The 14,484-nt window shown below is 40.0% G+C and overlaps 1 long non-coding RNA gene and 1 pseudogene across 3 annotated transcripts in view; one reads left to right on the top strand and one right to left on the bottom strand.

Annotated features, from left to right (window-relative positions):
• LOC103348134 (uncharacterized) overlaps positions 1–14,484 on the bottom strand; it is a 192,432-nt gene that overhangs the window by 146,357 nt on the left and 31,591 nt on the right. For 2 of the 3 annotated variants that reach the window (XR_011389340.1, XR_011389342.1), the window contains exon 4: positions 8,584–8,787. This is a non-coding gene — a long non-coding RNA (uncharacterized lncRNA). Of the gene's footprint in view, positions 1–466; positions 618–8,583; positions 8,788–14,484 lie in introns of all 3 variants that reach the window. The other variant, XR_011389341.1, reaches the window with a different exon arrangement.
• LOC100338131 (Y-box-binding protein 1 pseudogene) lies at positions 2,911–4,509 on the top strand (annotated as a pseudogene).

The following is a 14,484-nucleotide window of genomic DNA, read 5'->3' as shown; positions in this document are numbered from 1 at the left end:
CATCCTGTAATGAACTAATAGATAGCAGGCACCATTTTGGAGATATGTGACAGCTGTGTCAGCTTGTGTCCACACCCAGCAACCAGTCAAGCAGAGACACCTGAGTCTGGTGGGGAGCCCAAACAGGAGGCTGGGGTTCATGACAGTGGGAGGCTTGTGTGCTGAGACTGTCAATACACTGGGGCTATGTGGGAGGACTCAGGGTATGAATGGGACTTTGGGCAATCACTGTGGGAGGCTCGACACGATCAGGGTTCCTGGGTTACCTGGTGAGGGTTATTGATGGGGAATCTGTGCTTATACTGAAGAGTGCACAGATGCTTTGTGTGGTCCTTGTGGCAGAGCAGAATAATAATATATCCACCGAGGCTAGCACAAAGGCACTGGTCTCCTTTGCCAACAGACAAGAACAAACGTACCCTCTGATAAAAAAAAAAAAAGAGAGAGAGAGAGAGAGGAGATTTACCATGCCAAACCTGGGCTTGTCACCTCAGTCAGGCAGTTGATCCTGGAGCAATGAACAGAGCATCTTGGCCACACCCACCACACACCTCTAGGTATACCCTGAAAGCAGACATTCCACTAATCCACACATAGTCCAAAGATATAAGCCACCCCTGTGGAAAAAAGCAAGGAAACCAATGAGTATCTCAACAAATGCCAAATAATAAACTCATCAATTCAAGATGTAAGAATAAGGAAGACAACATGTTGCCCCCAAAAGAACACAACACTTCAATACCAGATTGTGAAGATGTTGAGATTGAAGAAATGCCAGAATTGGACTTCAAAAAATTGATCATAGAATTTCTTAGAAATAATCAGAAGCAAATGCATAAACTAATGAAATCCATACACGACATGAAAGAAAATTTCTCTCATGAAATTGAGACCTTAAAGTTCTCTGTGAGTGAGATCCTGGTGGAAAGAATGGGCATCAAAGAAGGAGGTACCATTCTCTGAAGGGAGGAGAGAACTTCCACTTTGATTATGGCCTTGTCTAAATAAGGTCAGAGTTGGTGAACTCATGAGGCTTCCATAGCCTTGGCAGCTCATGATAAGAGCCTTGGGTGATTACTGACGCCACAAACAAGAGTGTCAAATTGTTAAATCAACAAGGAGCGTCACTATGTGCCTACTCCCCATGTAGGATCTCTGTCCTTAATACATTGTACTATGCGAATTAACGGTAAAACTGGTACTCAAACAGTACTCTATACTTTGTGTGATGTGTGGGTGCAGTCTGTTGAAATCTTTACTTAGTATATACTAGGTTGATCTTCTATATATAAAGAAATTTTAAAATGAATATCAATGAAGAATTGCACGGGAGAGAGGAGGTAGGATAGTGTGCAGATTGAAAGGTGGTTATGGGGGAAGAACACTATAATCCAAAAGTTGTACTTTTGAAATTTATATTTATTAAATAAAAGTTTTCTATTAAAAAAAGAAATTGAGAATTGAATTTCAAAGAGAAATCAAAATGAAATTTTGGAAATGAGGAATTCAATAGAACTAATTAAAAATGCAGTGGAAGCCTTAACATACTACAATTATAATCAAAACAGCCTGGTACTGGTACAAAAAGAGATGGATAGACCAATGGAACAGAATAGAAATGTCAGAAATCAATCTAAGCATCTACAACCAAGGAGCTTTGACCAAGGAGCTAAAATCCATCCCTGTGTCAAGGACAGTCTCTTCAACAAATAGTGCTAGGAAAACTGGATTTCCACATGCAGAAGTATGAAGCAATGGAAGTATGTATGTAAGTATGCTATGTAATTATGTTAAGTAAGTATGACCCCTAACTTACACCTTACACAAAAATCTATTCAAAATCAATTAAAAACCTAACTCTACAACCTGATACCGTCAAATAATTAGGGAACATTGGGAAACCCTGCATGATATTGGCCCAGGCAAAGAGTTCTTGGAAAGCATCCCAGAGACACAGGCAATCAAAGCCAAAATTAACAGACAGTATTACATCAAATTGAGAAGCTTCCACACTGCAAAAGAAATACTCAGGAAAGTGAAGAGCCAACTGACAAAATGGGAAAATTATTTGCAAAGTATGAAGCTGATAAAGGATTAATAAACAGAATATACAAAGAGATCAAGAAATTCCAAAACAACAAAACAAACAACCCAGTTAAGAAATGAGCAAAGAACTTAAACAGACATTTTCTTGTTTTTTTTCAACAAACATGTCCCTTTATTAACCATCAAGTACACCTTTTATTAATTCTTTTTTAAACTTTTATTTAATAAATATAAATTTTGAAAGTACAATTTTTGGATTATAGCAGTTTTTCCCCATAACTACCCTCCTACCCACAAACCATCCCATATCCTATTCCCTCTCCCACCCCATTCTTCATTAAGATTCATTTTAATTATCTTTATATACAGAAGATCAATTTAGTATATACTCATTAAAGATTTCAACAGTTTGCACCCACACAGACACACAAAGTATAGAGTACTGTTTGAGTACTAGTTTTACCGTTAATTTGCATAGTACAACACATTAAGGACAAAGATCCTACATGGTAAGTGCACAGTGACTCCTGTTGCTGATTTAACAATTGAAACACTTATTTATGACACCAGTAATCACCCAAGGCTCTTATCATGAGCTGCCAAGGCTATGGAAGCCTCATGAGTTCACCAACTCTGACCTTATTTAGACAAGGCCATAATCAAAGTGGAAGTTCTCTCCTCCCTTCAGAGAATGGTACCTCCTTCTTTGATGGCCCATTCTTTCCACTGGGATGCCACTCACAGAGATCTTTCATTTAGGTCATTTTTTTTTTTGCCACAATGTCTTGGTTTTCCATGCCTGAAATACTCTCATGGGCTTTTTAACCAGATCCAAATGTCTTAGAGGCTGATTCTTAGGCCAGAGTGTAAACAGATGTTTTCAAAAGAGGAAATCCAAATGGCCAACAGACAAATAAAAAAGCGTTCAGGAGTTCGATCCATAGCGGGAGCGGAGAGCGGACCCCAGAGAGCCCTGAGCAGCCCCACTGCCGCTGCCGGCCTAGTTACCATCACACCCCGGGAGGAGCCGCAGCTGCCGCAGCTGGCCCCAGTCACCATCACCGCAACTATGAGCAGCGAGGCCGAGACCCAGCAGCCGCCCGCCGCCCCCCCCCCCCGCTGTCCCTGCCCTCAGCGCCGCCGAAACCAAGCCCGGCACCATGGGCAGCAGCGCAGGGAGCGGTGGCCCGGGCGGCCTCACATCGGCGGCGCCCGCCGGCGGGTTCAAGAAGGTCATCGCAAGGAAGGTTTTGGGAACAGTAAAATGGTTCAATGTAAGGAATGGATATGGTTTCATCAACAGGAATGACACCAAGGAAGATGTATTTGTACACCAGACTGCCATAAAGAAGAATAACCCCAGGAAGTACCTTCGCAGTGTAGGAGATGGAGAGACTGTGGAGTTTGATGTTGTTGAAGGAGAAAAGGGTGTGGAGGCAGCAAATGTTACAGGTCCTGGTGGAGTTCCAGTGCAAGGCAGTAAATATGCAGCAGACCGTAACCATTATAGACGCTACCCACGTTGTAGGGGTCCTCCACGCAATTACCAGCAGAATTACCAGAATAGTGAGAGTGGGGAAAAGAATGAGGGATCAGAGAGCGCTCCTGAAGGCCAGGCCCAACAACGCCGGCCCTACCGCAGGCGAAGGTTCCCACCTTACTACATGCGGAGACCCTATGGGCGTCGACCATAGTATTCCAACCCTCCTGTGCAGGGAGAAGTGATGGAAGGTGCTGACAACCAGGGTGCAGGAGAACAAGGTAGACCAGTGAGACAGAATATGTATCGGGGTTATAGACCACGATTCCGCAGAGGTCGGAATGAAGAGAGGACAGCAATGAAGAAGATAAGGAAAACCAAGGAGATGAGACCCAGGGTCAGCAGCCACCTCAGCGGCGGTACCGCCGCAACTTCAACTACCGACGCAGATGCCCAGATAACCCTAAACCACAAGATGGCAAAGAGACAAAAGCAGCCGATCCACCAGCTGAGAATTCGTCCGCTCCCGAGGCTGAGCAGGGGGGGCGCTGAGTAAATGCCGGCTTAACATCTCTACCATCATCCGGTTTAGTCATCCAACAAGAAGAAATGAATATGAAATTCCAGCAATAAGAAATGAACAAAAGATTGGAGCTGAAGACCTTAAGTGCTTGCTTTTTGCCCGTTGACCAGATTACTAGAACTATCTGCATTATCTATGCAGCATGGGGTTTTTATTGTTTTTACCTAAAGATGTCTCTTTTTGGTAACGACAAACGTGTTTTTTAAAAAAGCCTGGTTTTTCTCAATACACCTTTAAAGGTTTTTAAATTGTTTCATATCTGGTCAAGTTGAGATTTTTAAGAACTTCATTTTTAATTTGTAATAAAAGTTTACAACTTGATTTTCTCAAAAAAGTCAACAAACTGCAAGCACCTGCTAATAAAGGTCTTAAATAATAAAAAATAAAAAAAAATAAAAAAGGGCTCAGGATTACTTTTTGTAAAGGAAATGCAATGCAAAACAGCAATGAGGTTTCACCTCACCCCGGTTAGAATGGCTTTCATACAGAATTCAACAAAAAACAAATGCTGGTGAAGATGTGGATAAAAATGCCCTAATATAGTTTTGGTGGGAATGGAAAATGGAAAAGCTGCTAGAGAAGTCAATTTGGAGATACCTCAGAAATATGTATAGAGACCTGATCTGTGATAGCTAGTAGAATACCTAAAAGGAAATCTGTAAAAGTGAAATTGACACTTTGAGAAGCAATGACTTAAATAGCACTTGTCTTGATTGTCAAGGATCAGGGTTGTTGTTTTTTTTTCTTCTCTTCTTCATTCTATTTGTTAAACTTTTTACTTAACATAGAGTTAATTATATGTGTATAAAGTCAATCAAAAATAGATCTCAGTAAAAAAGGGTGGGAATAAGAGAGGGAGGAGGAAGTTTGTAACTCTAATGTTGTATTGTTTGTTTACATTCCTATGGACTTACTTCTAAGGGTATAGTTTAGAAATTTGCCATGGAATCCCAAATCCCCATTAAGCTGGGTGGTAAAAAATGTCATCCTAAGTGTTAAAGTGACCATATTAAGTATTAACTTAATCATATAGATATCATTGAGTGTTAAAGGGATCATATAAATAAGATCAAATGTCTGGTAATAATAATAGAGTTAAAAAGGAGAGAATGTTTCAACATGGGAAGTGGTCCACACAGCAGACTCATAGAATGACAATCACTTTAAACAGCACTCTAACTTCAGAATCAGCCTTTAAGGCATTCCGGTCTGGCTAAAAATCCCATAAGAGCATTTTGGGAATGGAAAGCATAGATACTGTGGCAAAAAATGTCCTACATGAAGGATTTGTGTGAGAGAGACCCCAGTGGAAAGAAGTGGCCATCAAAGAAGGATGTACTTTTCTCTGAAGAGAAGAGAGAATTTCCACTTTGCTTATGGTCTTGTGTAAATACTGACAGAGATTGTAGATTCAAAAGACTTCTATAGCCTTGGCAGCTTATGTCAAGAGCCTCAGGTGATCACTGATGTCCTACATAAGAGTGTTAATTGTTAAATTAACAACAGATGTCACTGTGCACTTACTTCCCATGCAGGACTTCTATACTCAATGAGTTGTATAATGAGAATTAACCATAAAACTTGTTCCCCAAAAGTTTTTTTTTGTGTGTGCATGTGTGCAAATTGTTGAAACCTTTACTTAGTATAGAGTTGGTCTTCTGTGTATAAAGTAATTAAAAATGAATCTTAATGGAGAATGAAACTGGGAATGGAAGAAAGAATAGGAGGTGGAGTAGGAGTGTGGGTGGGAGGGCGGATATGTTGGGAAGAATCACTATATTCCTAAAGTTGTACTTAGGAAATTGGTATTCATTAAATAAATGATTTCTTTTGGAAAAAAAGAAATGGGCAAAGGATATGAACAGGCATTTTTCAAAGGATGAAATACAAATGGCCAACAGACACATAAAAAGTGCTCAGGATCACTATCCATCAGGGAAATGCAAATAAACACCACAGTGAGGTTTAACCTAACTCCAATCAGAATGCCTGTCGGGTACAGTGGGTAAAGCCGCCACCTGCGGTGCTGGCATTCCAAATGGGCACTGATTCTTGTCCCAGCTGCTCCACTTCCATTCCAGCTCTCTTCTATGGCCTGGAAAAGCAATAGAAGATGGATCCTGCACCTATTGGGAAAACCCAGAGGAAGCTCCTGGCTCCTGGCTTCAGATGGGCACATCTCTGGCCACTGCTGATTGGGGAGTGAACCAGTGGATGGAAGACCTCTCTCTCTCTCTGCCTCTCCTTCCCTCTCCTGTGTAACTCTAACTTTCAAATAAATTAATTAATCTTTTTTTATAAAAGGAATGCCTGTCATCCAAAAATCCAAAAATAATAAATTCTGGAAAGGATGTTGGGGAAAAGTACCCTAATACACTGCTGGTGTGAATGTAAAGTAGTACAATCATTATAGAAGACAGCATGGAGTTTCCTCAGAAATCTGAAAATAGATCTACTGTATGACCTGCAATCTCCCTCCTAAGAATTTGCCTAACTAAAATAAATCAGCACATGAAAGCTGAGTTATCTACACCCCCATGTTTATTCCAGCTCAATTCACAATAGCTAAGATATGGAATCTACCCAGGTACCCATCAACCAATGGACAAAGAAAATGTGGTATGTATACACTACAGAATAGAACACTTTGGTTAAAAAAAAATGAAATCCTGTCTTTTGCAACAAAATTGATGCAACTGGGAACCATCATGCTTAGTGAAATAAGCCAGTCCCAAAAAGACAAATATCATATATCTTCTCTGATATGTGGCAATTAACATAGAATATGAAAAAACATCTTGTGATTTAACTGTTCTTTTTGGCCCTTGTTTATACTCCTGTTGAACAATCTATCATCACAGGCTTAATATGACTAATTATGGAGTGGATTGAAATCATGATTTTGCAAAAACTGAATTTAAAAAAAAAGGAAGGAAGGAGGGGGATTAAAGGAGAAAGAGAGAAAGAGGGAAAGCGTGGTTGCCTTCTTAGAATTGTACCCATGAAATACATGAAATCTGTTCTCTTTATATTAATAAAATTAATATAATACTGAAAAAGCAGTTTAAAATAGCACACTTAATATGATTTATTTACATATAAAATTACGTTTGTAATAGTTGAATGGAAGAATAGGGAACAGCATAACAACAAAAGCCAGTGTTTATTAAGGAACTCTTAACATACCAAATACTAATCTAAAGGCAGAATGTCCAAAATTTCACCTAAACCTCTCAATAGCACAGTGAGATGTCTTCTCTTATTGGTCCCCATGTACAGACAAGGAAACTGAGACACAGAACTGACGATATTCGCCCAAGGACACGGATAATAAAGGAGCAGGGCCAGATCCTCAAGAATATTCCACTTCTTTGAAAGTTTTTTTAATTGTTTTGAGTTTTTTTTAACTTTTATTTAATGAATATAAATTCCAAAGTACAGCTTATGGATTACAATGGCTTCCCCCCCCCAATAACTTCCGTCCTACCCGCAACCCTCCCCTTTCCCTCTCCCTCCCCCCTTCCATTCACATCAAGATTCATTTTCAATTCTCTTTATATACAGAAGATCAGTTTTGATATTGTCAGAAACTGTCGCAGTGGGATAGTACCTTTGTTGCAATCACAAATGCCAGTAAAACAACAGTTTAAATTGATTTTTAATATTTTAACTGCTATACAGAAATTGAACATATTTAGGTCAGTGTTGCACAGTGAGTTAAACTGATACTTGGGATACAGGCATCCCATATCAGGTTTCTGGTTTAAGTCCCATTTCTAACCTGAGTCTTGGCTAATGTGCCTGGGAGAAGCAGCAGCAGATGTCCCAAACACCTGGGCCCATGCCATCCGTGTTGGAGATCTAGATGGAGTTTCTGGCTCTGGCTTTATCTTAGCCCAGCCCTGGCTGCTGCAGCCATTTGGGAGGTGAATCAGAAGATGGAAGTTCTCCCTGCCTCTCTCTTTGTCACCTGCCTTTCAAGTGAATAAATGAACCTTTTTAAAAGAATGGCTAACATGAGGGTCTTTTTTAAAAAAGGACATATTTATGGGGCACCATATGATATTTAAATACATGTATACATGTGTAATGTCCAATCAGGGTAAACACATCTGTCTCTCAAACATTTATCATATTTTATGACAAAAACATTCAAAATTCTTTCTTCTAGTGTTTTAAGAAAACTATACAGTATGATTTTGGATCTTACCCCAAAAGCACAGGAAACAAAAAAAAAAAATAAATGACACTTCATTAAATTAGAATTTCTGTGCAGCAAAAAAAAAATCAATTGAATGAAAAGACAGCTTATAGAATAAGATAAATATTTGCAAGCTATGCAACTGCCAAAGGATTAATAACCAGGATATAGAAGAAACTCAAATTCTATATTTAAAAGTTGGCAGTCGGGGTGGGCCTTCAGCCTAGCAGACAAATTGCCTCATCAACCAACGTATCTGAGTTTGATACCCACCTCCAGCTCTGATTCCAACCTCTTGTCAGTTCAAACTGTGGGAGGCAGCAGGTGATGGCTCAAATAGTTGTATGCCTGCCATCCATGTTGAGGACTGTATTAAGCTCCTGGCTTCCAGCTTCAGCCTGGCCTAGTCCCAGCCACTGCAGGCATCTGAGGAGTGAATCCAAGAATGGATGCTTCCATCTCTCCCTCTCTCTGTTTCTTGAATAAACATGCAAATTTTTATTAATAAAAATGGACAGTAGATCTATAATGGCATTTATTTCTCAAAGGAAAAAGTACAAATGGACAACAGGTACATGAAAAAGTACTCAGCACCACTAATCAAAAGGGAAATGCAAATCAAAATGACAATGAGATATCGCCTCACTCCAGTTACATTAGCTACTATCAGAAAGACAAATGATAGCAGGTGCCAGGGAGGATGAAAGAAAAAGCACTTTCAAACAGTTGGTAGGAATGTAAATTAGTACAACCATTGTGGAAAACAGCACAGAGGTTCTCCAGAAAAACTAAAAATAGAAGTACTACAATGACCCAGCAATCCCACTGCTGGGTATATAAGCAAGGAAAATGAGGTAACTCTAACAAAGAGACACCCACATTCTCACATTTATTATAGCATTGTTCAAAAAAGTCAAGAAATGGAAACACCATAGGCATCTATACACTGATGAATAAAGAAAGCATGGCATAAAGGAATACTATTCAGCCATAAAAAGGATGAAACCTTGTAATTTGCAATTTTCAGTTTGAAAAGAAAAAGTGTGTTTGATCACCTGAGTGGAAGAGCTGCCATGCGTGACCACTGGGCCACTAGGAAACCTGTGGCCCATGCAAGGGTCCATTCTGTCAACCACTCTCCAATCTTACTTTGTCCTGGTTCTCACGCAGCAAACACTCTACCCCCAGCCTCTTTGCCAACAGCACGCATCGGGTTCACTTCTCAAGGGTTCCCACATCAGGTTCACACATGCATTGTGCGGTTGTCAGGCTTCAGGCAGATAAAAATCATTTGATTTTGAGCTTCTAACCATTTGTTTGCCCAGGATGGTCCCTGGAATGGACCTCAGCAAGTGCAGAAGGGAAAAGGGGACATGAACAAAGAGGGCATCAAGGCCTGTTTTGCACTGGGGAAGAAGGACCTGCAATGGCAGAGTAAAACGAATACTTGTGGCTTTCTCAGGAACTTCCTTCCAGGGCATACCTGGAGTCACACTCTCCCGGTATCACAAGGGCTGGACTTTTTCAAAAGCATAATAAGAACAAACACCTTTTCAGACTTGCCTTTCAGCTCACAGTGTTATGCGTTTGATTTCTAGCATCCATTTCTTCCATGGCCCACACAGCACCTGTCTGATGTGATGCACCAGTTTTGTCTGCCTTCACAAAGGTGATGACACCATCACAGCATCATTTTCAGAGAAAAGACAGAGCCAAGTCTGAACCTGACATCGCCAAAAGGCTGTACCTGGAATCTCATTTGCCACTTTAGTTATTCCATAACTCCTCGAACTGCTCTCTTTCCAGTTTGTCTGACACTGCCACCATCAGTATGTTTTAATCCTTGAGAAATATGACTGGTGTGTCCCAGATTGCTCTGTCTCTGCCTCCATTCAACAGTTGCTTGGCATCTGACTTCCCACTGCCTAGACCTGTATGACTTTTTTTCTCTAGACAACAATGCTTTCCCTTGTCAATAGCTGGAAGGAATAGAACAGCAATGAATGTGAAAACCCATCCTCTTTCCTGTGCCTCCTATCCTCAGCTGAATAGTGGATGGTGAGTGGGACCAGTTGGCCTCGAAGATTCTTGCAGACATCACAATTACATGCTTCAGAATCTTCGAACCCATTCCCTGTGGCAACAAGCTTTCACTTTTACAGTTGTCTGATTCCTGCAGGAAGGTTCACACGTTCTTTGTCATTCCTTTCTACATTTCTTCACTATATCTAAAGGGCCTAAACAATAATTGATTTAGGACCAGTTTCCAGCTTCTCTCTACTCAAAGCACATTAATTCACAAACGTCATCTTTATGGCAACCCTGAAATCGGTGTGCCACTAACTCTGTTGTGCACACGAGTAAGTGTAGGGTCAGGAAAGCTAAGGAACATTCTCGAAGCTATCTGTCTGCAAAATGTTGGTGTCAGAACTAAACCCCAGGTACCCCTGAGACCAGGACCTGGCAACGCTGTTGCCTGTTTCTCAAAGGCAAGATCACAGCTTCATGCAGGTAGAGAGAACTCTTGCTACTGACAAAGCTTCTGGAATAGGATAGAAGTAAAATGAACAAGTAATTAACTAAAATGAGAGTTATGTCCGCCCAGGAATTATAGGGAGAAGTGAATGTTAATACAAATAATACTGTCACAGGAATTTATTTCCTTGCTCTCCCAGACAAAATCAAATGAGCAGAGTGCTCATCAATCTTTAGGTCTCATATTGATTATGTCATTCATCATATTATATTGTGGATGGGTGATGCATGCCCACACCACCCTAATATCTATACTGAAAACTCCTAGCAAGTATAAACTCTGGTTCATTAGAGACCTCTCCCAATAATTTTGTATATGGAATTTTTCTTTTTGAATATAATTGGACTACCACTAAAATCATCAGAAGAATAAATAAATAATAGCAGTGAAAAATGCAAAAGACCAAAATGAGAATTGGAATCGTGTGAAAAAGCAGTGGTGACTACAGAATTGTCAATAAAATGAGCAACTAATTTAACTAAAACTGTTCACAAAAAGAATTCTAGGTTGTAAAACAGTTTAAGAGGGGACTACATGGGAAACGGAACCTGTCAGCTTTTATATTTAACAATGAGAACATAGATTGGAAATAAATATTTCACTAATTAATTAAAACCAAAATAAAATCCTTCCAGAAATTATAAGAGGAAATAAAGATTTAGAGATTTTAAAATGTTTTATTCATATGAGAGACAGAGTTGGAGAGAGAGAGACAGACAAACAGAAACAGAGAGAAAAGTTTTCCATCTTCTGGTTCATTCCCCAAATGGCTGCAACTGCTAGAGCTGAGCTAATCCAAAACCAGGTTGTCAGGAGCCTCCCCTGGGTCTCTCACATGGGTACAGGAGCCCAAGCACTGGAGCCATCCTCCACTGCTTTCCCATGCCATAGGCAGAGGCTAAAACAGGAGCAGCTAGAGCATAAATCGGAACCACAGGTGGAGGCTTACTCTACTATGCCATAGCACTGGCCTCAAGATTTATGCTTCTCCACTGAGCATATCTGCCACTTGCTCCTCTGCATCTTAGAGTCCAACCTGTAACTTCCTAGACTCAAGCAAAGGCCTTTGAAATCATTCACCAAGTGCTGCCTGTACATTTTAACATATTAACATATCTGACACACGGAGTTCACTCCAGTGTCCTGGGAAGTATGAGTCTAGTTCATGTAACATTTCAGTCCTTACCTAACAACACAGATTTGAATAATCCATCTTCCTCTGCCATATCAGAATCATATATGCCCTATCCCCTTTAGAAGTCTATTGGGAAAACAAAATTAAATTGGGTTAAACTATACACAACATTTAGCACAAAGTGTGTGCCATATACTTAACACATTCTCAAGAAATATCTGGTTTGATGCCACAGCGGTTCAATTAAAGCACCATAAAATTACTGCTAATACTGTACAGTTTGTTCTTCCAAAATACATAGAAAATCCTGCCAGATCAGGGACTCTGGCTGTTTCCTTTCATAACATTCTTTGTTCATACATTTAGCATCTTTATTTTGGGTAACTTAAATAGCTGCTTAACTATACTTTTCCCTTTAACTTCTCATGTCCAACTTACTGTCCATACTCAACTGAAACATTCTGTATCCATTCTATTCAAAGAAACTACCAATATCTTCCATCACCTAAGGGATGAAAGGCAAGCATGTCACAGAAGATCCTCCATAGCCTTCTCTGCTGCTCGATCTCACTTTGCAGACCTCCATCCTGTTATCGCCCATCCACCCAAGGTCTCATTTAATTGATTCTCTTTGAAAATGGGATTCCAATCTAGCTTTCTAGGCTGATTTATCTTCCATAGCTCACTCTGCTGTTTTTGCTTCTGTCCTAAAGGCCATGGAGTGTAAACACCACATCAAGCCAAAATTATGCGTCAACCGCCAAACACACAAGAGCGATCTTCCCCCTCAGCTTCTCTAACCATGAGAAATCCTATGTAATCTTCAACTTCCTGCTCAAATTTTATTTTCTCAGAGATATTTCCTGATTCTCCTGGTCAAAATCAGGTGATCACTGAGTGGTCTATCAATACTTGGATCTCACTGTTACTAGAACACTTGTCATAATGTACTGTGGATGTTTGATAATCATCTGCAGTACTAAATCAACTATGCCGTGAACCCCTAGCAGGCAGAAACCTCTGATTCATCTCTCCTTTGCAGTTGTTAAAACATGGAAAACGAGGCCGGCACCGTGGCTCTCTAGGCTAATCCTCCGCCTTGCAGCGCCAGCACACCGGGTTCTAGTCCCGGTCAGGGCACCAGATTCTGTCCCGGTTGCCCCTCTTTCCAGGCCAGCTCTCTGCTGCGGCCAGGGAGTGCAGTGGAGGATGGCCCAAGTGCTTGGGCCCTGCACCCCATGGGAGACCAGGAGAAGTACCTAGCTCCTGCCATCGGATCAGCGCGGTGTGCTGGCTGCAGTGCGCCGGCCGCAGCGGCCATTGGAGGGTGAACCAACGGAAAAGGAAGACCTTTCTCTCTGTCTCTCTCTCACTGTCCACTCTGCCTGTCAAAAAAAGTAATAAAAAATAAAAAGAAAAAATAAAAAAAACACGGAAAACATTACAAATAACTATTAAGTTCAGAGGTAAAGAAGGCCAGCATCTATAACCAGAGATTTCTCCCAGCAACTGCATGTATGAAATCATTTTTGTTTCAATATATTTGGTTTTAAAATCATCATGGAAATGAAAATTAGAGCAGGAGGAACACAGAGTTTGTGGTTCTACTGCATAGTATGGTGATTGAGTTAATGACAGAGTGTTGCACATTTCAATATTGCTAAGTAACAGCAAATTTCAAATGTTCTCATGACAAATATGTTAAGTATTTGATGTGATGGATATGTTAATAACTTGATTTGACCTCTCTATATTGCATTAATAGGTTATCACATCACTTTTTAATCCCTAAATGTACACAATTACAAATTGCTAATTTAAAATGAAAGTGAATTATTTTTTAAATACTAAGGAAGGTAATTAATAGCAGTGAAAAATAGAGAAGGCTGGAATGCTATCAGGAGTAATATAGAAATGGGAAAAAAACAGTAGTAACCTGGCAATTTAATTGCCAACTAAATGAGCAACTAACTTAAATCAATTCAGTTAATTGTATTAATTTAAATTACTTTAATTTAAAAGTTCACATAAAGAATTGTGAAAATAATTTGGAATGCAGTGTAAGGAATTATGTGGAAAAAGAAATTTTCAATTTTCATACTTAATAGTGACAGCTCTTAGAACTTGAAATGTGGACTAAAATGTCCCCAAATGGAAGTCAAGTTCAGCATGATGGACCCTCAACCTGTGGTTGTTGAACTGACAACTTATCATTTGGAGAATAATCTGCAGGTTGTTTTTTGTAATTGATGGTATTACACACATATTAACTGTTTTGCTCAAGAATGTGTTACAAATTTTCCAAGAATCACTTGTGTCAGCTAGCTAGGGCTTCTCAAATAAATTGTTCCAGTCTGAGTGGTTTAATAACATTTATTTCTCACAGTACTGGAAGCTGAGAAGCCTAAGACAAAGACATAAGCAGATTCCAGGTCCAGGGGCCACTTTCTGATGTGTTACCAGTAATTTCTTGGTGTTTCCCCCCACAGTTGAAGAGATAACT

The sequence above is a fragment of the Oryctolagus cuniculus genome, chromosome 6, assembly GCF_964237555.1.
Source record: "Oryctolagus cuniculus chromosome 6, mOryCun1.1, whole genome shotgun sequence".
Classification (NCBI taxonomy): Eukaryota; Metazoa; Chordata; class Mammalia; order Lagomorpha; family Leporidae; genus Oryctolagus; species Oryctolagus cuniculus.
This window is presented reverse-complemented; position numbering and strand designations above follow the sequence as displayed.